Source organism: Macaca nemestrina, chromosome 13, assembly GCF_043159975.1.
Source record: "Macaca nemestrina isolate mMacNem1 chromosome 13, mMacNem.hap1, whole genome shotgun sequence".
In the NCBI taxonomy this organism is placed as follows: domain Eukaryota; kingdom Metazoa; phylum Chordata; class Mammalia; order Primates; family Cercopithecidae; genus Macaca; species Macaca nemestrina.
Window position 1 is genome coordinate 110,692,192 of NC_092137.1, and position 22,253 is coordinate 110,714,444.

General features: G+C 48.5%; 1 protein-coding gene across 5 annotated transcripts in view; it reads left to right on the forward strand.

The window, feature by feature from the left end:
• LOC139357953 (disco-interacting protein 2 homolog C-like) overlaps positions 1-22,253 on the forward strand; it is a 57,041-nt gene that overhangs the window by 756 nt on the left and 34,032 nt on the right. For 4 of the 5 annotated variants that reach the window (XR_011612041.1, XM_071077153.1, XM_071077156.1 and 1 more), the window contains exons 1-2: positions 2,632-3,739; positions 3,920-4,146. The gene's annotated coding sequence lies outside the window, so the exon portion shown is untranslated. Of the gene's footprint in view, positions 1-2,631; positions 3,740-3,919; positions 4,147-22,253 lie in introns of those variants that run through there. The other variant, XM_071077155.1, reaches the window with a different exon arrangement.

The window sequence follows — 22,253 nt, forward strand, 5'->3', positions numbered from 1 at the left end:
TTTTCATTTCCTTCTTGGTTATACTTAGTGACTTTCAGGTAAGGTGTGGAAAGCGTGGTACAGGGTGAATTGCAGGCTGCAGTGTGGCGCGGTGGACGAGAGGCGGGGCTGCAGTGTGCACAGTGGATGAGAGTAAAGAGATTTCCATCCTCGAGGGAAACACACAACAAACAATTTAAAAAACTGATCGTCTAGCTTGCATGAGGTCCAACAAATTCAGTTTGCAAAGTTTAACTTCCAAGTTAACTTAGTAACTTTTCCCCTAAGTCATTAATTTAGTAGCTTATGTTTAAACATATTTTTCGCCTAAAGCAAGTCACAAATTCTAAAATGAATGACTAAACATGTAATAATTTAGGCATACAGCACCTGAAGGGAAAACTGCCAGTATGCTAAAATATTGGATACAGATGCTTAAAAAATATAATGTAGCATTCTTACAATGCATGTGCTTTTAGCATGTAACTTGGTGAGTAGTTTTGAGCTATATTTGTAGGAGTGTGTATATTGAATACTTTAGGACACCACTGCAGATGTGTGCGTGAGAGGTATAAATACTGAATGTTCTTTTCCTTCCCTTAAATGAAAAACATTAGCTCCCTTCATTTTTATTTTTATTTCTTGAAGTGGACTCTCGCTCTTGTTGCCCATGCTGGAGTGCAGTGGCGCAATCTCGGCCCACTGCAAGTTCCGCCTCCTGGGTTGAAGTGATTCTCCTGCCTCAGCCTCCCCAGTAGCTGGGATTACAGGCACCCACCACCATGCCCCGCTAATTTTTGTATTTTTATTAGAGATGGGGTTTTCCCATATTGGCCAGGCTGGTCTCAAACTCCTGACCTGAGGTGATCTGCCCACCTCGACCTCCCAAAGTGTTGGGATTACAGGCGTGAGCCACCTCGCCCGGCCAGCTCCCTTCTATAATGATTTATACAGTTGTTCTTGCTTTTTGTTTTTTCGAGACGGTGTCTTACTCTGTCGCCCAAGCTGCAGTGCAGTGATGGAAATCTTGGCTGACTGCAGCCTTCACCTCCTGGGCTCAGGTGATCCTCCCACCTCAGCTTCCTGAGTAGCTGGGACTAGACACGTCACCACGCCCAGCTATTTTTTTTTTTTTTTGATATTTTTAGTAGAGACAAGGTTTTGCCATGTTTTCCAGGCTGGTCTCGAGCTCCTGGGCTCAAGCAATCTCCTGGCCTCAACCTACAAAACTGCTGGGATTAAAGGCGTGAGCACCACATCTGGCCCATTTTTTTTTCCTTCCAGGAGTCGACTTTCAGAAAACCCTTCAACTTTGCAAGCTTAATTTTCCATAAAAATATTCCTCTACGATAAAAGCAAGACACAAAGAAGTATGTGTGGACTGCGGTTAAAAATTTTCAACACAACATAGCTTAGGAAGGTTGACATTGACAAAGAGCAGGAGGCCCGTTCAGTGCCTTCTAGGCAGTGGGAATGGCGGTCTGTGGGCGACCCTAACGTGTGCGGCGTCCTGAGACGTGATCGTGGTGGTCACGCTTTTACGGAGGGCTTCCTGGGAGTACCAGAGGCTGTTCTGCAGTCGGCCAGCCAGGCAGCAGCTGCCGGAGAAGGAACAAGCAGTAAAAGACAGATGTACACGGTGTTATTGTGGCTGAGACGTTAAAACCAGGCTCACTTTGTTCTTACCGTTTTAAAAAACTTATAATGAAGTCCTTAAATATGTTCAGGATTTCAAAGCAGTTGTGGGTGTGTCTGTGTCTCTAGCTCGTGTTTGGGTGCTTCCTGCGAAGAGAGCTCAGAGACGCTACCTTTCCTTCATGAGGTGACAGGGCCTGGAGAGGTGTGAACCCCATGGTGGGGGGATGACTGACCTGGGGTGAGGCTGGGTCAGCGTGGAGATCCACCCTCACTCCGCGTTCCTGTAGGCAATCCACAGTTCTAAGTTTTTATGATATGGGTAAAATGAACCTGGAAGAGGGGTTATTTTTTAAGAAGTAAGTGCCATGTTCTTTTTTCCTCATACTTTTCCGTGTTTAAGCAGCATTGAAGGATAAGACACTAGTAGCATGTTGTTTTGGAAGCAATGTTGTTGGTTATATTTCGTTGAATCTGACCCTAAGGTTGCCTGGTAACACAAGTTTTCCTTTAACAACATGGAACTCTGTTGAATCTGTTGCCCCATTGGCTGAGCCGCCTGAAATCAGTGCAGTGGCAGCTGAAGAGGCCTCTTCCCCTTGGAGGAAGCCGCTGGATTGGCAGGAGGCACCGCCCTGGATTGAGGGAGTGAGAGGGGTTTGCAGAGACCCCACGTGGCCCCTGTGGCTCTCTCCTGCCCCCTGCTGGTTGGCCAAGCAGCCTTGCGACAGTGTGCTCATTGTGAATGTTCACTGGGGCAGGCCAAGGCTTTTGTTCCAGAAACACTGACTTCAGAAACAGCCGGCTGTGTGTGTTGAGCATGGCAAGAAAGACTTATGTGTGTCTTAAACCTCTTGAAGAACGCAAGTTGATGTTTCAAATGCATCTCGAAGGCTAATGACTTTGCTATGGTCAAATACCGGGTCAATTTAGATATGCCTGATCTCTGCAGAGGTTTGATCAGGTAGCCCAGGAGCAGTTAAACACAAACGTTGACTGGAAACCCTGGCACAGGGAGGCACTGGAAACAGCAAGCTGCTATTAACATCATAGTGAGACGCAGTCGCCTGATCTCTTAGGGGTGTCAGCTTCTTTTGCTTCTAGACCTACATCTGCGTTACAATACAGTTTTGTTCAGTTTATCCCCATTACTCCGCTGTCTTCGCTGTTAAAGTCTCAGCCAGCACTTAGCTCTGACACTGCAGGAATTTGACTGTGCAGCTGACCAGGGCTACCTGGCATGGCTGTAAAGCAGGCGAGAGCTTTCCGGAAGGCAGTGACGAGAACCCGAAGCAGAAAAGAGCGTTGCTGGTCCACATACGACAGTGCACCTGCAGCAGAGCATGTACCTGCGCGTACAGGCTAAACAAGTGTAGAAGAGAAGAAAACCACCTATGATTAGTCACTTAAAATGCCGCACACCCAACCTTGAGACCCTAGGACATACAGTAGTAGGGGGCTTGGAGATGGCAGGTGTGCTGAAGTCTGATTTTCTCACTTAACTTTTCCAGCAGCGTTTTTCTCATCTCTAAGCTGGGGCTAACAACTGCCTCACATAGATTTGTGAATGGAACCGTGCATGTAAAGTGGGGTAGCCCCCAGGATCTAGGAAGTACTCGTGGTCAGTGTTGGTGGTCATGCATGCTGTACGGGTCCCCCAGGAGGATCATTGCTACAGATAACTCGCTCCGTTCAATGTCACTGAATGTAAAAGGTGGGAGTTTCGCTTCTGATGTGTCTGGTTTGCTGCAGGCCGCGCTGCACCCCGTGGTTCCTGAGCCCTGGGCTGAAGTACGCCCTGCTGCATCGCCTGTGCCGCTTTTGCTGTGCAACGAGAGCTCCTGCCCTGGGAAACTTCCTCGCGCCTGACGAGAACCACAGTCTGCAGCAAGACCTGTCCGAAGCGTGGGCAGCGACTTTGTGGGGTTTGTCGGCCCTTCTCTCAGGTGTCTTGTGTCTCATGGATCAGCCGACGAGCCCTGTCAGATGCCTCTCTCCTGTCTAGAGGCGCACTCTCCAAAACGCTGCCTGCCACCTGGATCTCCTGGCGCAGAGTGAGGCCACATCTGCAGACCTTAGCGCATAGAGTCCCCAGGCATTCGGCAAGAAGGGGAGTGGGCTGCATGTGAGTTCCCCCTGCGGAAGCCGACTCTGCTCCCTACTCTGCTTTTGGGGTGCCGGATGTTCAGACCTGCTGTGTCTATCGGGGGCTATGGCGGGGTGGTGGGAGTAGGGGCCGGGAGCAGCATGGATGGATCCAGGGAAGGACTTAGTTGAATGCCAGCTGTCCACATAGTTTTTGCAGGTCTTGGACAAGCTCCCTCGTTTCTGTGGGCTTCGATTTGATTGTAAGACTAGGACGCCGCCCGAGTCTGAAGATGTCGTTGTGTGCAGGAATGCCTGGCGCAGTCACAATGGGTTTTCCGTCAGCCTCCTTGCCCATCCCTGGGTCAATCAGAAGCCATGCGTGCCACAAGTAAATTCCAGTCTGTCCGAAAAACCAGTTGACCCTGAGTTTTACGGTCAAGCATCGTGAGTGTCCTTGCCAGGAAATGCCACTAGATGTCTTGGGCCTGCTCCTCTATGTCCACAGCAATCCCCGGGACAGGCTGGTTCAGGACGTGGGAGGTGGGAGTCGGTATTGTACCTAGGACAGGCTGAAGTCAAAGGCTCATTTGCTCTGTGAGGGGTGATCAGGATGACACATCAAGAGGAGCCCCGTGGCTGACCCTGGAGGTGGACGGTCGGGTCGGATTGGCCGCCCTCCAGCAGGTATTTCGAGTGATGCCTTCCCTGGGTCACGCAGCCCTGATCTGTAGCGCACAACTTCCCAGCTCCAGCCAATCTGGTCTTGCCGTCTCCTTCCAAGAAGGTAGGTGTGGCGCAGTTGCCTTTAAGCGTCTCCTACTGGATACCGCAGGGCGACAGCAAGCAAGCACGGGCGGCGTTTTCCTTACGTTGACCAAAATACGCGGGGCCAGCTTTGAACGATCTCATTCAGCATCACACGTGTGCATCGGCCACTCGCCTGTCCATCTGCCACAGACAGGCTTGGACAGGACCATTGAGTGGTCTTTACGGCAAAGAGCCTAAAGGGCTCACAGGAAAACCGGAAGCAGCGCAGTGGTAACAGCGCAGCAATACCTGTCATTGATCAAAGGGTGTTCTGGGCCGGACGTGGTGTTAAGTGATCCAATTCGGTTAGCACTCTTAAAATTAACCCCCTTTTGCCTATCAGGAAATTGAGGATGGAGGGCATTAATGCCAGGGAGCAGGGAGTAAGGGGACTCACAGAGGGGCTGAGGGGCTGGGCACTCAGAACCCACGGATCTGCCCCCAGGCCCCGGCTGCACGGGCACCAGAGTTGCTGCTCTGCAGGGGGGGGAGCAGCTCTAGGGAAAAGATGGAGCCTGACGTGGGTAAGATTTGGATATTTTCAGAAGAGACCTTCAGCCTGGAATGAGGGTGTAAGTGATTGAATTGGAGTGATGAGCCAGAAAGCCCGGCTGCAACAGCTCCCCTGTGAGGTGAGGGAGGAAAGCCTTGGGGGCGCCTGGCTGAGCAGAGGCCCTGGGTCGCCAGGAGCTGCGGCGGGCTTGGAAAGGGGGAGAAACGCAGCGCCCTGCACTGCAAGGGCACCGAGACGTGGTTGTGGTTCTTCCTGACAGTGACAGGCACAAATGGTGCTGATAGTGGAATGCACGGAGTCTGCCTTCAGAGAACTCCTTGTGTCTTTTAAAGCCTGGGCCTCTCATTTAAACTTGGTGGCCTCAGGTGAATGGTCAGAAACAGTTTCTGATGAGGTTGCAGAGATTGTGCGTGGCCTGTGATTATGCACAGCCTCTGATTGTGTTGTCTGTGCAGCCTCTGATTTTGTGTGGTCTCTGATTGTGGCCTCTGGCCTCTGCGTGGCCTCTGTGTGTGGTCTCTGATTGTGTGTGGTCTCTGTGCAGCCTCTGATTGTGTGTGATCTCCAATTGTACTCAGTCTCTGATTGCGGCCTCTGATTGTGCACGGCCTCTGTGGGTTGTGTGAGTTTCTCGGGAATAAGTAGATGAGCCTCGTGCTGGGGCAGGTGTGCCTTTTGTTGGGCATGTGGAGGAGGAAGAAGTTTAACCCACTCCCTCTTTGGGAATGGCAGGGCAGTAACAAAGGCGGTTGATTTATACATGGCCATCCTCGTGAGGTGAGGACCTGAAAGGTTTACTGCTTTCCTGGAAAGCTGCTCTGGGTGTCACCATCACTGGTCATGGACAGCAGCTCAGAAGCCCACTTAAGGTGCAGGGATGGACCGGAGCTGGTCCTGTCTGTGCCCAGGCTGCTGGTCACACCGACCGCCAGGCGATGGCTGTCTTTGCACGAAGCTGGGGTCAGAGTTAATTTGGGCAGTGTCGGCTTTGATTTAGATCAAGACTGGTCCGTCTTCCTAAAATACTAGCCATGAAAGCTTTCATAGATTGTAGTTCTTTGGGAGGTTTCTATGTGGTTTTTAGACGTTTAAAGCATAGGGCACATGGCCAGTGTTGAATTACATTTTGTTCAGTGTAACTGACAGGACACTGGACCTGAGTCCCAGGCCTGCCACGGGATTCAGGGAGCTTCAGAGAGGGGGATGTTTATGCTCAAGTTTTCGCAGATGGAATGGGACATGGGCAGAGGGTTGGAATGCTCTAACCTTCAATCTTCAGTCATCGGTATCACCTGTGCACACGCATATCATTTTCAAAGATGGATGAGCTTTTGGGAAATATCTAAAGACTTTTCAAGTTTTGAAGGAAGCCGGGATGACCCTGGAAATGTCAAGTGTCTTGGCTGGTGACCAGGTCCATCACCACGCACATGGACCCTAACCTCGCACACCTCTGTTCCCGCACAGTGGGTGACCAGGTTCGGAACCTCGAAAACTTCTGATTGGGCGCCGCTGGTGACTAGGTCTGTAACCTTGCCTGGCTCTGATTGGACACAGCAGGTGACAAGGTCCCTAACCTCAAAAGCTTCTGATTGGGTGTAGCTGGTGACCAGGTCTGTAACCTCGCATGGCTCTGATTGTGTAGAGCTGGTGACCAGGTCGCTAATCACACACACCTCTATTCGTACACAGTGGGTGGCCAGGTCCATCACCTCACACCTCTGATTGTGCATAGCGGGTGACCAGGTCTGGAACCTTACACACCTCTGATCGTGCACAGCGGGTGACCAGGTCCATGACCTCACACCTCTGATCATGCACAGCTGGCGGGTACAGGACCCACTTCAGTGAGGGGCTGACTTCCCAGGTGTGAAGGGGGAATGTTGTGTGGCTCGCTAAACCCCTCCATGCTTTGGGGGCTCCAGGCTGTGGCCGGCAAGTAGGATGTTGTCCCAGGAGGCTGCTGTGTGTGGGGGCGGGAGGAGGCAGCTGCAGGGTGGTGAGGGCGTGTGTATTGCTGGGAGTGGTCTGATCCATGCCTTCTGCACGTGAGTTCTGGCGATTCTCTTCCGGTATGTTGGTGGATCATTCAGCACCCCCATCATATTTGAGATGAACTGTGCTCTGTGAGTGGCCCTGCCCTGGGTCATGACCACACGCTGGACTTGAGCTGTGGGAGCCACATGGACAGTTGGAGGCCTCAGACCCCAGGGCTACACACACCGAGATTTCCTGGCTGCGTCTCCCCAGTACTCATGCTGATCTCCTTTGCTGCTGCTGTCTCAACCCCTGACATGGCACAGCTTCCCTCTCAGAAGATGTCATGGAGCTTGTCTGCTGTTCGTAAATCTTACGCATATTTGGAGGCATTAGCTTCATGCAGAAGTGCTGCAAGCAGGAGATAATGGAGGCTTGGCTCCACCTGGTGGTCTCCAGGAGTCTCTCTCCACCTGCAACCTAGCAAGTCAAGGTTACCTGAATGTGTCGTCCGAAGGTAACAAGCATGGGAAACATGTCAATGCCATGCAGTGTGAGGTGGTTCTGGGAATACCAGTACACTCTCGTGTTGCCAAATGTCATGTCGTGTAGATGTCACAGCCTCCTTTTCTTTGTCACTTGTGTTGGTAATCCCCTGGATTTCTCAAATCTCTGGATTTCTCAGGTTCTTTACTTCTCCAGGAAAAAAACCTGCCCCATTGTCCTGTTACCTCTGAAAGGGGGCTTTTACAGCAGGAGGTGATGCAGCAGCTGTCAGTATAGGCACATGCTGCAGGATCCTACTAGTCTCAGGTGCACCCAGAGGGAATATAGCTGGGCAGGTGGTCCCCATCTCCTGTGTCGTCAGGGGCACCCACAGGAAGCACAGCTGGGCAGGTGGCTCCATCTCCACTGGTGCCAGGTGCACACAGGAATCACAGTTGGGCAGGTTGTTTATTGCCAGGAAGTGCAGCTGGGGTTCAGCCCAGAGCCTCAGGCAGGGGGTTAATAGATTGGAAAGGTTGAGAACCTTGGCTTGATCACTGAAACACAAATTGTGGCAGTAGAAGGTGGACGTTCCCCCCACTGTTCCTCAAACGTTTTGCTTTCTCCTGTTTCCCTGAACAGCATCTTTTTAACTCCTAAGATAGCTCCTGCATATATATCTGTATATCCTTGTAGAGGGACTAGAGACACTGCTGGAAAGTTAGTAACTCTGTATTGATGAGGTGCCAGTTATCAGTCTGTTGCCTTAAAACATCAGCGATTGAAATTGCTCCTCCGAGCATCACTGGACGTGTTGCCGTTCTCTGTACAGTTTTCTTTTGGGGAGGTGTGCACGGTTCCGGGAAGGGTGCTGGGCTGCAATTATGTGGGTGTGGACACAGGTCCCAGCAGAACAGTATCCCTCGGAGGGCAGGGTGGGGATCCCGCGGGTTCACGGCAGTTTTGCTAAATGAATGAATGAACGAACGAACCTAGCACTGAGAGTCACATGAGCTCATACAGAAAAGGCTTTGAGTGTTGAGAAATGGAGATTGAAGAGCTCACCTGTTCTCTTGGAGTCCAATTTGGGGTCAGTGCCGCTTGGAGCTGAGGGGTTTGACATGCAATAAAAGCTGTGATGTAGCCATAAAGTGTGATGTTCTAGTGATTTGGTTTATGCAGCTGCTGCCTTCTGTTGAGGCTGAAAAGAACCAGATTAGTGGTCACTTGTTACTCAGGCCTTGTGCTTTCTTAGGAAAAAGGAAGGGGCACTAAATTTTTAGTGATAAAGTGACACAACATGGGAACACAGGAAGCGTCTCATCTTTTTACTTGTGACTTGGTCACGGAGCCCGTGGGTACTTCTCAACACGGTCACCCTGCAGCTTCCGAGTCCCGTCCTCACTCTCCCAGGCTAATGTGGCCATGCCAGGGATCCTACTCACAGGTCTGATGGCAACATTGCATGCTGGCTTTGTCCCCCAGGACTTGCAGGTGGTTCGTGCCTGGAATAGTTCCGTGGTAGCCAGGGTATCAGCGGGTGGCCGGCCTCAGCTTCCAGCATGGCCTTTATTCTCCATGGGGCGTTGGAACTGATTTTTGCGCAATAGTGATTTGACAGTGATTGATATGCTGTGGGTCTCCGGCCCAAGGAGATGGGGATAAATATTCTTTGCTGCTCTTTCATGCTCTGGGTGGCAGGGAGTTGGATTGAAGACTGCAAGTGACACCTGCACGTGTCGTGAGATGAAGAGAGAGTATTTCCATGAAATCCTGTGTTTACAGAATTAGATCAGTTTTTTTAATTGGAATGTTTATTGTCCTCTGTTTCTTTCCCTTTCATGTAACTTTTAGCTTGCCTTATCTACAGAAAGTCCTGGCGGGATTTATGTTGGAATTTTACGTCTGCAGGTCAGTGTCCTGCCGGGATTTTTGCTGGAATTACGTTAAGTTTATTGGTCAATGTGGAGAGAATTGGCGTCTTGACCATGTTGCCGATTCTCCTTGGACTTGTGGCTCAGGTGATGTAGCTCTTTTCTTTCTTTAGCGTTTTGTGGTTTTCTTCATACACATCCTCTGTGTGCTTTGTTAGATTTATACCTACGCGATTTTTATATAGCTACTGTGAGTGTGTGGTTTTTAAAATTTAGGTCCCAAATACTAATTTGCCCGTATGTAGAGTAAGATTTGATTGTGTGCTGTGACTTGGCTGAACTCAGTTATTAGATCTAGGACTGACTGTTGTAGATTCCTTGGGAATTTTTATACGTAGGCTTTTGGTGTGACTAGAGTTTTCTCCTTTCTGTTTTCAGTTTCTTTTATTTGTGCTCATTGTGATGTACTTTTACTGGTTTTGAGTTGAAGATGGCAGCTTAGATTATGGACCTGAGACCTTACTTTTTTCAAATATGAGCCTTTCGTGCTATAAGCTTAGTTCCCATCATGATTTTGGCTGCAATTCATAAATTTTAATTTTTGTGTCAGTTCAGTTGACAATTACTTTCCTTTGAACACTCATGGTGGTTTTATTTAGTTCACTCAAATCTCATTTTAGCAAAAGATAAAAATTCATGCAGGTTTAGTTCCTGCGTGTGCCTCATAATATCTTCACATTTTGTGCCTTGACCAGTAAATAATTGAGCTTATCAGGGAGATGGTTGCATGGTATATTGGTGTTGTAAAAATTATGTGGGAATTTGAAAGTTTCTGAGACAGGGTCTCCATCGCCCAGGCTGGAGTACAGTGGTACAATCAGAGCTCAGTGCAACCTCGAACTCCCAGGCTCAAGCAATCCTCCCACCTCAGCCTCCTGAGTCGCTAAGACTACAGGTGCATGCTGTCACACCCAATTAATTAATTTTGTTTTTTGTAGAAATGGAGTTTCACTCTGTTGCCCAGGCTGGTCTTAAACTCCCGGCCTCAAGTGGTCCTCCCACCTCCGCCTCCCAAAGTGCTGGGATTACAGGCGTGAGCCAGCGTACCTGGCTGGGAATTGAAGTGCCACGAGGGTACAGAGGTTTTATGTTTTGTGTTCTGATATTGCCACATACCTGACATTGCCTGGCCCGCAGTCGGTGCGTAACGCATATTCCTGAGTGAAAGGATACTGCGGTGCCTATGTATTGAATTAAATTTAATTTCACTCACTCGTGTTTCTCTTTGTCAGTCCTTTTGCCTCTCTGGACTGCTTTGTTCTACAAGTTACCTTGTAATAGGATCACGTTCTTCAAGTGGTTTTGCACTTTGATTATTGACCTTTTTTTTTTTTTTTCATTTTAAACGAAAGAAATCCCCCTTCCCCCCCATTCGCTCTAAGATATTGTCATCTTCCCTCGGTCATTGGGATGTATGGTACCAACACATGTCTCTTCATAAACATGTTATAATAAAAATCCTTGAATACGCAGGTGCTTACATAGACAGACGTTTCTTTTATTAAGAGTTGGTGTTGCAAAGCAGAGATCTTGACAAGTTCTACTTCTCGTAATATATCAGTGAGTATAGGATTGCATACATTCTACTTTATTTGACTTCTAAATAAAGAATATTCTTAATCATTGCCACTTAATAAACGTTGGGCAAGATCTTTTAGAAAGGATGTTTCCACAAATCAAAGTTTGTACTATCAACATTGTTATTTAAATAGCTAGTGAAACCTTCAAAATCTTATCACATTTACATGTTGCACCAGGAATCATCTCTGCTTTCCTCCCTGCAACTCGGTATTTTTGACGCGATCTGAGTTAGTGCACAGGAAGCCTCAGTGTTTCCTGGAGGGATGCCCGCAGCTCACTGGCCTCAGAGAAAGTCGTAACGTGTGCACGAACTTCTCTGGAATAACTTAAGCTTATTACATACATCTTCTGGTAGGTCGTTTGCCCCCTCCACTCTCCAAAAGAAAACCTCAGACGTCTTAAATTAACCGTAAGTCTTTTCGGGACTGAGCCATTATTTCAGAAAGCAAGATTGTCAGAGAAAAAATACAGCTTTAAGGATGATAGAAAGATCTTAGCATCTTCTGAAGCCTGAAATCTGTGGCAGGAGACAGCGCAATCATTCCTGTCCTGAAGGTACCTAGCCTGTCCCGTTTTGTTTTCCATTGCTTACCCAGATATGGTGATTAAAGAAAATCACTGGAGTCATTGAATTAAGCATCCCTTTATTTCCAGCTTTTAAAAGGTTTTAAGTTAAAATATAACTTTGTAAATCTTTTATGCAGCAAACGTTTGGCGATATTATGTCTGTGTTCTCGGTGCGCTTTCTCTGTTTTGTGTAGGATTTCTGTTTTATGTACTCTGTGCGTTGCATGGCACACAGTAGGTATTAAATATTTGGGGGATGAATGAATGAACTGGGAAACAAAGTTCAGGATAATTTCTACGGCATTTGGAGATTCTCACGTACAGCCTAGGCACATACGGTGTTACCAAACAAGGCCCAAGTGAAAGCTACAGTATTTATGTGATTGCTAAGCAGCAGTCACTTTCTCTTCATCCATCCTGGATTTGTGGGGTCACGGGACCTGCTGTGAAGTAGTACCGTATAATGTCTGACGGAGCAGCCAAGGGCTGGTGGCCACAGGTCTCAGGACGAGAACACAGAAGCAGTCGTGGGCCCTGCTCCTGAGATGGGCAGGTGTTGGCTGTGAGCCCACCTTTGCCCCAGATGTTCATGAGCAGGGAGGCGGTTGTCAGGGAAGCAGGTGCATGTTGCCTGCAGGGGTCCCCGGCATGTACAGATGGAGGGAGTGCCTGGCTGAACCCACATCTCCTGTGAAGGCTAGCAGGAGTCAGCACTTGCTTGAGGGGTCCCTAGTTTTATTCCCTGAGTCTGAACTTGCTCTCAATGGCCCTGTCTGCCTTCAGAATCCACCTGAGTGAGAGCTGGGTGGCTTAGGGTTGGGGCCACTTCCCCGGTCCCAGTGTGGCAGGGCCAGGTTACTGGAGATAAGTCCTAGTCAGCACCTCGACTACTCACAGGTTCGAGGGGCTTAGTATATCCATGCTCGCTCTATGATAAAGTCAGCAATTTGGCAGATGATAACTGGACATTTCAGAGTTCCTTTAAAAGGTGTCAGTAAAGCCCATGATATGGTTTGGCTCTGTGTCCCCACCACAATCTCATCTCGAATTGTAATTTCCATAACCCCACATGCCAAGGGCAAAACCTTGGGAGGTGATTGGATCCTGGGAGCTGATTCCCCTTTGCCGTCCTCGCGATTGTGAGGAGTTCTCACGAGATCTGGTTTTTCGTTAAGTGTAGGACTCCTCCCCCTTGCACACTTCCCTCTCGCCTGCCACCGTGTAAGACGTGCCTTTGCTTCCCCTTCACCTTCTGCCATGATCATAAGTTTCCTGAGGTCTCCCCAGCCATGTGGAACTGTGACTGAAACCTCTGCCTTTATAAATTACAGAGTCTTGGGCAGTTCTTTATATCAGCGTGAAAACACTGATGCAGCCCAGCAATCCACAGAGAGAGGAGGTGACAGTGTGAATGCTGCTGTCAGGCCTGTGATGCCAACACGTGCCACGTGTGGCGAACCTCAGCCATGCGGCCATCGAGGGGTCGCACCTGCGATGCTGACAGGGAGTCAATCAGCATCGTGTGCGGTGAACCTCAGCCGTGTGGCCGTCGAGGGGTTTAGCCGTGCTGTTCTCATTAAGCAGCCCATTTTCAAAGTCTGAAAAAGGGTAAAAAATATTAACAGTGCTAAAGTTTTCAGAGTCAGTGCCTTGCATGAAAACTGGTGGTTGAGAATTCCTCAAGGAAAGCAGAAGTTGTTCGCAGAACTCAGCAGTGCTCCGCGGCACAGAGGGACATTGGTGAGAAATGCCAGCATTGCAGATAAGTAACATTCACAGCTCTCAAAAAGCGTGTTTTATCTATAATTAGCTGGCAGGACTCAACAAATGCACATTGCCTCCTTAATTTGCCCACACTGCAGATGCTTTTTTCAGGCCGGGGGTGTTACTGGGGAGCAGTGAGTGGGGTCCTGGCTCTTTCCAAGGTACCCTGGAGGTGAGAGGAGATTTTGTACTCAGGGATGGAGGTCGGGACATGCTTGAGCCCAGAGTCTTGGGGTGAGCTGACTTCTTCATTGAAAAATTGTATTTGCTGAGAAGGAACGGGCAGAAACTTCATTTCAGACAAATGAAAGGGAAGTCAGTCATCCCTTGACAGAGGTGCATCTCTGACGTGCCCTCTGAGAGAGACCCTAGGGCAGCAGGGAGAAAGAAGAAAGCGTGACTCTCCGCTGTTCTACACGTCCTGGTGTGGGGTCTCTCAGCCGGGACCCCAGAGGAGAGGCAAGCGTCTCTACTGGTGCCTGCTTCTGTGGCACGAACTGCTGACTGTGAGTGAGATCGGTTCTCTCAGGTGTGGAGATTCGAGGGGCTCTGAGGACTTCCTTCAGCTGAGGCATCTCCTGTTGGAGCCGAGTCGTTCCCTGGGTACGGCGTGTGCCTGTCATCTGCTGCCCCGCCCTTCGTGAAGACACAACAGCAGTAACATCACCCTCGCCACAGCCAGGGAAGCTGGCTGGATAGCAAGAGGTTGGAAAAAATTCAAGTACTGTGTTTATAACTCTCATGACAGGGGCTGGATTTGGTGGCTCATGCCTGTAATCCCAGCACTTTGGGAAGCCCGGGAGGGAGGATCACTTGGGCCCAGGAGGTTGAGGCCAGCCTGGGCAACACAGCGAGACCCCATGTCTGCAAAAACTACATAGTCGGCCGGGTGCCATAGTGCCTGCCTGTGTTCCCAGCTACCTAGAAGGCTGAGGTGGGAGGATCACTTGGCCCCAGGGAGGTCAAGGCTGCGGTGAGCTATGATCACACCACTGCACTCCAGCACAGGTGACAGAGGCAGGCTTGTCTCAAGAAAAATTTGTTTTCAATCTCATGACAGATGTTTTCCCTGTCCCAACCTACTCCAAAATAGCTAGTGTTTTTGGCGCTTGCGTTTCAACTCCAAACGTATGAATGTTGCTTCAAGAAATTCTTGCTCTGCGTCTCATCTTTATGGTGGAACCAGCCAGGTGCCGTAACGTTACCGGACGCTTCTCCACATGGCCTCGTGTGCATCAGAGGAGACCTGGCCACTTGTTCAGCTTCACTGCGTCCAAGAGATTTCTGTGTGTGGCAGGACTGATCCTCACTACATACGGTTCGGATTCCTCGGGTGAGTGTCTGGAAGAAGACACGGTCTTGAGCTCACTGGCACGGCAAACACAGTTTGCAAGTGAAGGATGTCTGCTTCTCCGTGTCCAGAGCTGCCCCGTTGCTGATGAAGATTGTGAAGTTGGTCAAAAGAGAAGCAGCTGAGACAGCAGAAGGACCAGGAAGTACTGAGGGATGTGGGAGGGGAGAGCCTGTATTCCTTCCCCAACCTGCTGAATGTTAAAAATTTCCGAGATGCAGAGTTGGCCTTCCATGTTCATGGATTCTATAGCCCTGGATTCAGCCAAACTCAAAGTGAACATATTCAGAAGGAAAAGAATGTCCTAACCTGTTCTGAACATATGTAGAGTTTGCAATTTTCATTATTTTCTAAACAAGATAGTACAACACAGCACTCACATTGTTTGCGTTATTACGAGTAATGTAGAGATTGTAAGTACACGGGAGAGCACACGTGGATTCTATGCAAATGCTGCGCCATTTTCTATCGCGGACTTGAGCATCGCAGACTTTGGGATTCTGACCCTTGGAACCCGCTCCCACAGACACTGAGGGTGACTGTACTTTAACACGCTTTATTTATTTTTCTTTAAGAGACTCACTGGAAGAAAAACAGAATTTTTTCCACACAGACCAATGTTCAAAATCTTCAAATAGTTTTTAGGAGGAGGGAAAGGGTTTCAGGGTTTTTTTTTCATCTCCCAGTTCAAGCTATTGATAACACATTCCCTCACCTTGTAGTTAATTTGTGTGTGTGGTGAGAATACAGAAGATCCACTCTCTTACCCAGTTTCAGGCAGATGTTACATTGTTAACTGAATTTCAGGCAGATGGTATGTTGTGACTAATTGTAGTTACCACACTGTACATTCGGTTTCCAGAATTGACTAGCATTTCCCCATTTCCCCAATCCCAGTTCCTGCTAATCCCTATTCCACTCTTTCTACAAATGCTACTTTTTAAAGGAAAAGTTTGGCACATATAAGTGGATCATGCAGTATTTGTATTTCTGTGCCTGGTTTATTTCACTTAGCAAAATATCTTCCAGGTTGATCCATGTTTTTGCAAATGACAGAATTTCATTCTTTAAGGTGAATTGTACGCCTTGTGTCCATACACCACAATGTCTCTATCTGTTCATCCACTGACAGGTGTGTAGGTCAATTTCACGTCTAAGTGACTGTCAATAGCGCTGTGGTGGACGTGAGCATGCAGGCATCTCTCCATTAATCGTTCAATATTCCTTTGGATATTTACCCAGACGTGGGACTGATGGATCACAGAGTCCTGTTTCTAGTTTTGGAAGATGCTCCATACTAGTTCACAGCTGTGCTGCTTTGCACTCCCACCAATGGCGTGCAAGGGTTTCCTTTGCTCCACATCTGCCAACACTGCAGAATTTACATTCCTATATCCCTTGGGTTTCCTGGCGTGGGCACAGGTGGCCTGACCGCTTACTGCCACCTCTGAGTTTTGCTTTCTCACGCTGCAGACAGACTGGCTGAGGAGCCTCTTGGATTACTTTGACTCTTGGGAGTTTTGACGTAAAAAGGCAACTGAGCAGTAAAGCTGTAGCTACTACGCAGCTGCTTAAATGATTCTGTAAAGACTTAAAGTCAGACTCTGGGTGAGGGAGTGTGTGCTTCTAAAACAGGAAGACAATGCTTGATGTGTTGTGGAAAGTGGAGGCTCTGTTGGCCCCCGTTCACTGCACGCCTCTGGCTCTGGCATGAACACGCAGTGACCGTGAAGCTCTGATTACAGAGATGGGCTCCTCCTGGGGTTTAGGACTCTGGACTGCATGAGCTTTTGTGTTGACTGAGATTAGCCCACTTCTTTCTGCTGTCAAAGCGATTCCATCTTCAATGCCTTAGCAGTTTTGTTTCCTAAAAAGCACTTTCTGATGCCGAAGGGCACGTGGCACGTGGTACGTGGTACGTGGTTGTAACCACTCCCTGTGGCCTGGCATCCGAGATAGACCGTCCACTTCTCACCTAGGGGTGGTCCAGTGTGACTGTTCAGATCCTGGAAGTGACGTGGACGTTGGTTTCTTCTAGTTGTCGTCCTCCCCCTTCAGCAGGGCTGTGACATTCTCCCTGCTGGGGAGTCTGAAGCGTCTCCCGTAGTCAGGGGTGGGCTGGCACCGCTGGGCCAGGTGGTTATGCATTATGACTTTGTTGCCAGCAGTCTAGCCCTTTGGCAGGCGTCTGGGACTTGCTGAGGCTGTCATCTGTGAAACGAGGATGACAGTGCTCGTGGAATGCTTAAATGACATGGTTGTCTATAAAGTTTGCAGTAAGACCCCGACTTTGTAGGTGGATGATCGTCCTCCATCCTTTCCCCTGTCCCTCTGTCCTCATGCTCATGTTCCTTCCCAATCTGAAGAAAAATCTCCGAGGGGACCTCTCCCTCTGTCTGTCAGGGAGCAGGGGGTGGAGAGTGAGAGGCTTGCTCTCAAGCCATGAGGCCCACAGCAGGCGCCAGGCCATACCAGGTCCTCTTCTACATGTCAATCTCAATGTCTAGCTGGGAATAACGGTAGCTGGGTTTCATTGTCCCTACCTTGCCCCTTCTCCCTCCCCACAACACCAAAAAATGTAAATACAGCATCCAGTAAAACCAACTTACTGCTGAGGCCTGAGATCTGCAACATTGAGAATGTCATGGGAAAGGAAAGTAGCTGTGTTTAATAAGGCATAGTCTTCTCAGAGCTGTCTTTTTACAGGGTGGGACTTCTTTCCTTTTTGTGTGAAGGAGTAATTTCTAGCTCCCAGGACACACTGGAGAAATTATGCTTGCCCAAAGAGATTTTAGCAAGTTATGACAGCAGTTTTGTGTGAAATGGGTGTGTTTAAATCCCAGGCGGCTCCAGGATATGTGTGCTCCGTGGTCCTGCCGCTCTAGGAATCTGTGTTGTCCGCACCGGAGGATGAGGTGGGATGTGTCAACAGTCTAATCCTTTCGGGCTTTTTAGGTTTGGAAATTGGCAACAAATCCGTTGCTTCAAGGTATTTATAAAAGCAGCCATCACTGAGTGTGGCTGTGTGCCCAGGACCTAGTAGTTTGCTTTGTATATTTCGTCATATGTGACTCTCAGGGCAGCTCTCCAGTATTGCTCCCATTTTACAGACGATGCAAGGAGGAGGCTTCGAGGGATTTGAGAACTTACTCAGTGTGAGTAAGTGGCAGAGCTGGGATTCTGATGCCAAAGCCTGGACTCTTAATCCAGTTATTCTTCTGTTTCCCTGGAATGCAGGAACGTGGGGTGTTGCCAGTCCCTCGAAGCCTCCTGTCAGCGAGACGGAATCGCAGCTTGCAGAATTAAACGGAAAGAAAAACGAATGTTTCATTTTCATTATTTTAGGAAGGGGTGCTTGCAGAAGATGGAAACATACGGAATGGCTACGTAATGTGTGTACTGTGATGTTGAACTTTTAATAAACTCTTGCCAGAGACGGTATTTTTTATTTCTCCAACATCGTGTGACATACTACGTAGTTTATTGCCATTTTTAGTACTTTAAGAAATGTCGTTAAATAAATGTATTTTAGTTAACCAATTTACCTAACGCTATAAATGTAAGAAGTACCAACAAATTCTTTACTCACAATAGTGATCTATTCAATGCTGCATGAAGCTGATCCTGAATAATCCCTTCTCTTAATAGATGGATGCTTTTGGGTTCTTAAAGGCCTAAAGGGAATGAGCCATAAACAGCCACAGCAGAGAGAAAAGAGGAGAAAGATCTGCCTCTTTTGGGGTCACCAAATGCACCTCTATCAACTTATTGCCTCTCAGCTCCACATTCACCCTTTATTACCTTCTTCAGAAACCATGGATCTGAGTCCTGCAAATTCTGTTCAGTTGTGTTGGTGAAGTGTGGCAGAGGCATGTCGGGACAGTGGTTTCACTTCTTAGTCCCAGGGCCGTGCACACACGCTCTAGCAGGTCTTGCTTCTGCTGGAGTTTCTGGCCCCTGTGTTGCATGGCAGCAGCAGCTCACCCCCAGCCCTGACAGCTTTGTAGGAGCTTCTCCAGCAAGAGCCCTCCCTGCCTGAGACAGCTGCAGGCCACTGGTCTCCATGGAGCCCCCTTGCTGTGTCTGCCCCAACAGCCCCGAGTCCAGCAGTACCCATTTCGTTCCCTCATCCCCTTCTCACTCAGTATTTATGCACCTGCTTTTTGTCTCTGTTGTGATAAGACATTAATGCTGCTTTAGGATCCCAAGCTAAAATCAGTATCTTTATTTTTTTGAGGTGGAGTCTGGCTGTGTCACCCAGGCTGGAGTGCAGTGGCCTGATCTCGGCTCACTACAAGCTCCGCCTCCTGGGTTGACACCATTCTCCTGCCTCAGCCTCCTGAGTAGCTGGGACTACAGGCACCCGCCACCATGCCTGACTAATTTTTGGCATTTTTAGTAGAGACCGGGTTTCACCATGTTAGCCAGGTTGGTCCCGATCTCCTGACCCTTGTGATCCGCCTCCCTCAGCCTCCCAAAGTGCTGGGATTACAGGCTTGAGGCACCGCACCAGGGCTAAAATCATTTTCTCTTTACGTGAAATTGCAAGCCTTTACTTCTCGGCCTCTCCGTAGCTAGAAACATCCTTGACCATTTTCGATGCTTATCCTCAAAGATACTTAGAAATACTAGAAAGTCACTGCTCTCTGTCTTAACTGCTGAGCTTCCAGATGATTTTCTCCTATCTTTTTAAGCATTTGCATTTCAGGCATTTGCTGGAGTCCGTGACACTGTCTGTGTGTCCAGCATGACCAGCGAATCTTGTCACTCTCGTGCTGTCCGCATACATGTCTGTTGACTCCTCTGCAATCCTGCTTGGTACCTTTACCCCGGATGTTTCCGTTTCTCATGGTTTCCAGTCCATGACCTCTCATCTGATGTCTCGTTGACGTGGCTGGGTAAAACTGTATTCAGGGCATTTGTAATTAAGGCTTTGGAGGGCACTTGGTCAGATGCTTTCATGGATTTCTGATGCTGCACAGGTGCTGGCTTTCATCTAGTGGCTCATTTTGTGAAAAGGATGTTGTGTTTTCAAGGGAATATTTGTTTTATAGCAACCTGTTTACCCATGTTATATTTTCCTAAAAGTTCTTCATCTTCTGAGCTCTTCTCAGAATGATCTGGATTTTATGCAGAGCTTTGTAAACGTCTTTGTTCTCAGCTCATACCCTTTCCAGCACTGTGTGCTCATCCAACACTGCCCCCTTCCTCGCACCCAGGCCTCAGACTGGCCAGGACTCCCTGTGACCCGCTGGCATTGGCTCTCATGGGAGATGGGTCCATCCTGCTCCCTGTGTCCGGTGTTCGGATCTCTCCCCTCACGTGTGGGATTTGGGCCACTGGCCAGTGGACATGCTGCCTTTTAAGCTTTTAAGCTGGATGTCATAGGAGAAGACCTCCCCAGTAGCTGCATTGCGGTGTTTTCTCTGCAGCAGGGCACTAGCAAAGCACCTGGCTGTGCTGAGGATGCGGGAGGAGCAGCGAGTGGAACAGGGGGGCCATCGTGGCATGCGTTGCCTCCTTGTCCCCTCTAGGTGTCACGTTGGGAAAAGTCTGTCCACAAAGTGCTGCCCACTTAATCGCTCTTTTAGGTGTTCGTGGTTGGATGCTGCTTTCTGCCTTGGATATTTTGAGTTGGACGGGAATTATTAAACACAGCAACAACTTAGCACATGGAGGGGTTAGCATGCTCTAAGGGTCTGTGCTGAGAAGACTCCACCATACAATGTGGGGAGGCTATCCTGTTATTGTTCCTCGTCTTAACATTGTTCAGTGTAGAGTCTGACAGAATCTTCAGGGGTGCTGTTTACAGATGTTTTGAAGTGTCACCGTGCCACCGATTTCAGGTTAAAATAGAATGTGGACATGTTTTCACAATAGTTTTTAATTACTCTGCTAGTTTGTGTTGCTGTCTTTTGCTGTGCAGTCCACAGTCTGACGTCTTTGTGGTCCCCACGTTTCCCTCATGCTCGTATCACCCGATCCTACGGGTGAGCTGTGAGGAAACCACTCTCCGTCCTCATCTGGAGTGGCTTCGAGCTGGGTGTGCTGGTCTCCTTCTGGGCTAAAGTGTTCTTCTGTTACTGTTTTCTCTGTTTTTTGACCAAATTTAGTAGACTTGTGTATGGTGCAAAGACTTTTAAAAATGTATTTTGCCTTTATGAAAAAAACCACCTGCATTGCTTTAAAATGAACCTTTCCTGTGTCTCCATCCTTCCCCATAGATCGCTCTGTGTCAGAAACTCGGTGGTGTGTGCGCTTCCTGGCCTCATTCCATCAAGCACTGTAACCTCTGATTGCAAAAGTGACTACATTCAAGGCAAAAAACTTTGCAAATGTTGAAAAGAATGAATAAAAACAATATATTGTTCTCTTGTCATCCTGAAATGGCTACTCCTAATATTTTGATGTAGTTCTTTCAATTCTTTTTAAGTAAAGTTACTTCTAACACAAGCACTTTAATTGTATTGATCAAATTATATTCAGGAAATAAGGAGAAATTAAAAAGAATATCCAGTTTGGGGCAAAAAGGAAGACGACATAGAAAGAGGCTGTAAAACCCCCTGCAACGTGAAAAGCTGGGTTGTGGTGGATGTGGTTTTGCTTTTACCGCGAGAGACCACATGATTCTACTTGGCACTGAAGGGCAATAAGATAATACCCTGTGTGTGTTCTGGTGGCCGTATAAACCGAGCCACATGTCCTCTTTCCAAGCAGAGAAAGCATGAGGTTTGAGGTAGTGGTTTGGTAACTTTTTGAAAGTCTGTTTGTAGGACTGCACTGCAGAGATTAGGTCAGTCTGAAGTAGATTTGAATGATGTTCAGGCCTTGGGAGCTTTCTACACCGGGTGTACGCCTGTTCTGGATGTGGTGTAGAAGCAACAGGACTGGGAGGGTTTCTTGCCTCCCAGTCATAGAAATGCCTGCAATTATCACTGTTTGTTGTCTCTCAGGAAGCTATTTCGGGAAGGAAGTGTCCATTCCAAGGCTGCTGGTTGGCCTGTCGTCACCATGGGGGTCTTTGTGTGGGTCACGGGAGCCGTGACTGCTCACGCGTGGAGCTCTCTCTCTCTCGCTGCTGCGCCGGTGGACAGCTGATCAGCAACACAGTGTGTGTCCCAGTGGCCTTTGAGAAGAATTCTTTGCATTATTCTTATACAAGGTCCTTTTTCCTTTCAATGTCAACATCGTGTCTTCTAGCCAAGCGATATGTTCTTGCAGAAACAGGAAGTGTGGCCCAAGTGAGAAATGAGGGAATTGATCCATTACTGCTATCAGTTTTCATATAGTTGAGCCATTGTAATTTATACATAAACATGTTAAATCTGTAGAAGTGAGTCACGGTGCCAGATCCTCACAAATGCCGAATGTCTATGTGGGACCTTATACCAGTATAAGCTGGCGGCTCCTGACAGATGTAGACAGGGACAGAAGTGCCTGTGGATGGGTGTGGGTGTACATGCGTGTACATGCGTGTTGTGTGTTCTGCTTGCCGGCAACGCCCAGCGGCACCCGGTGCCCGGTCTTAGCTTCCAAACACCGTTCTTCACTAGAAGGAGCCCTGGTCCAA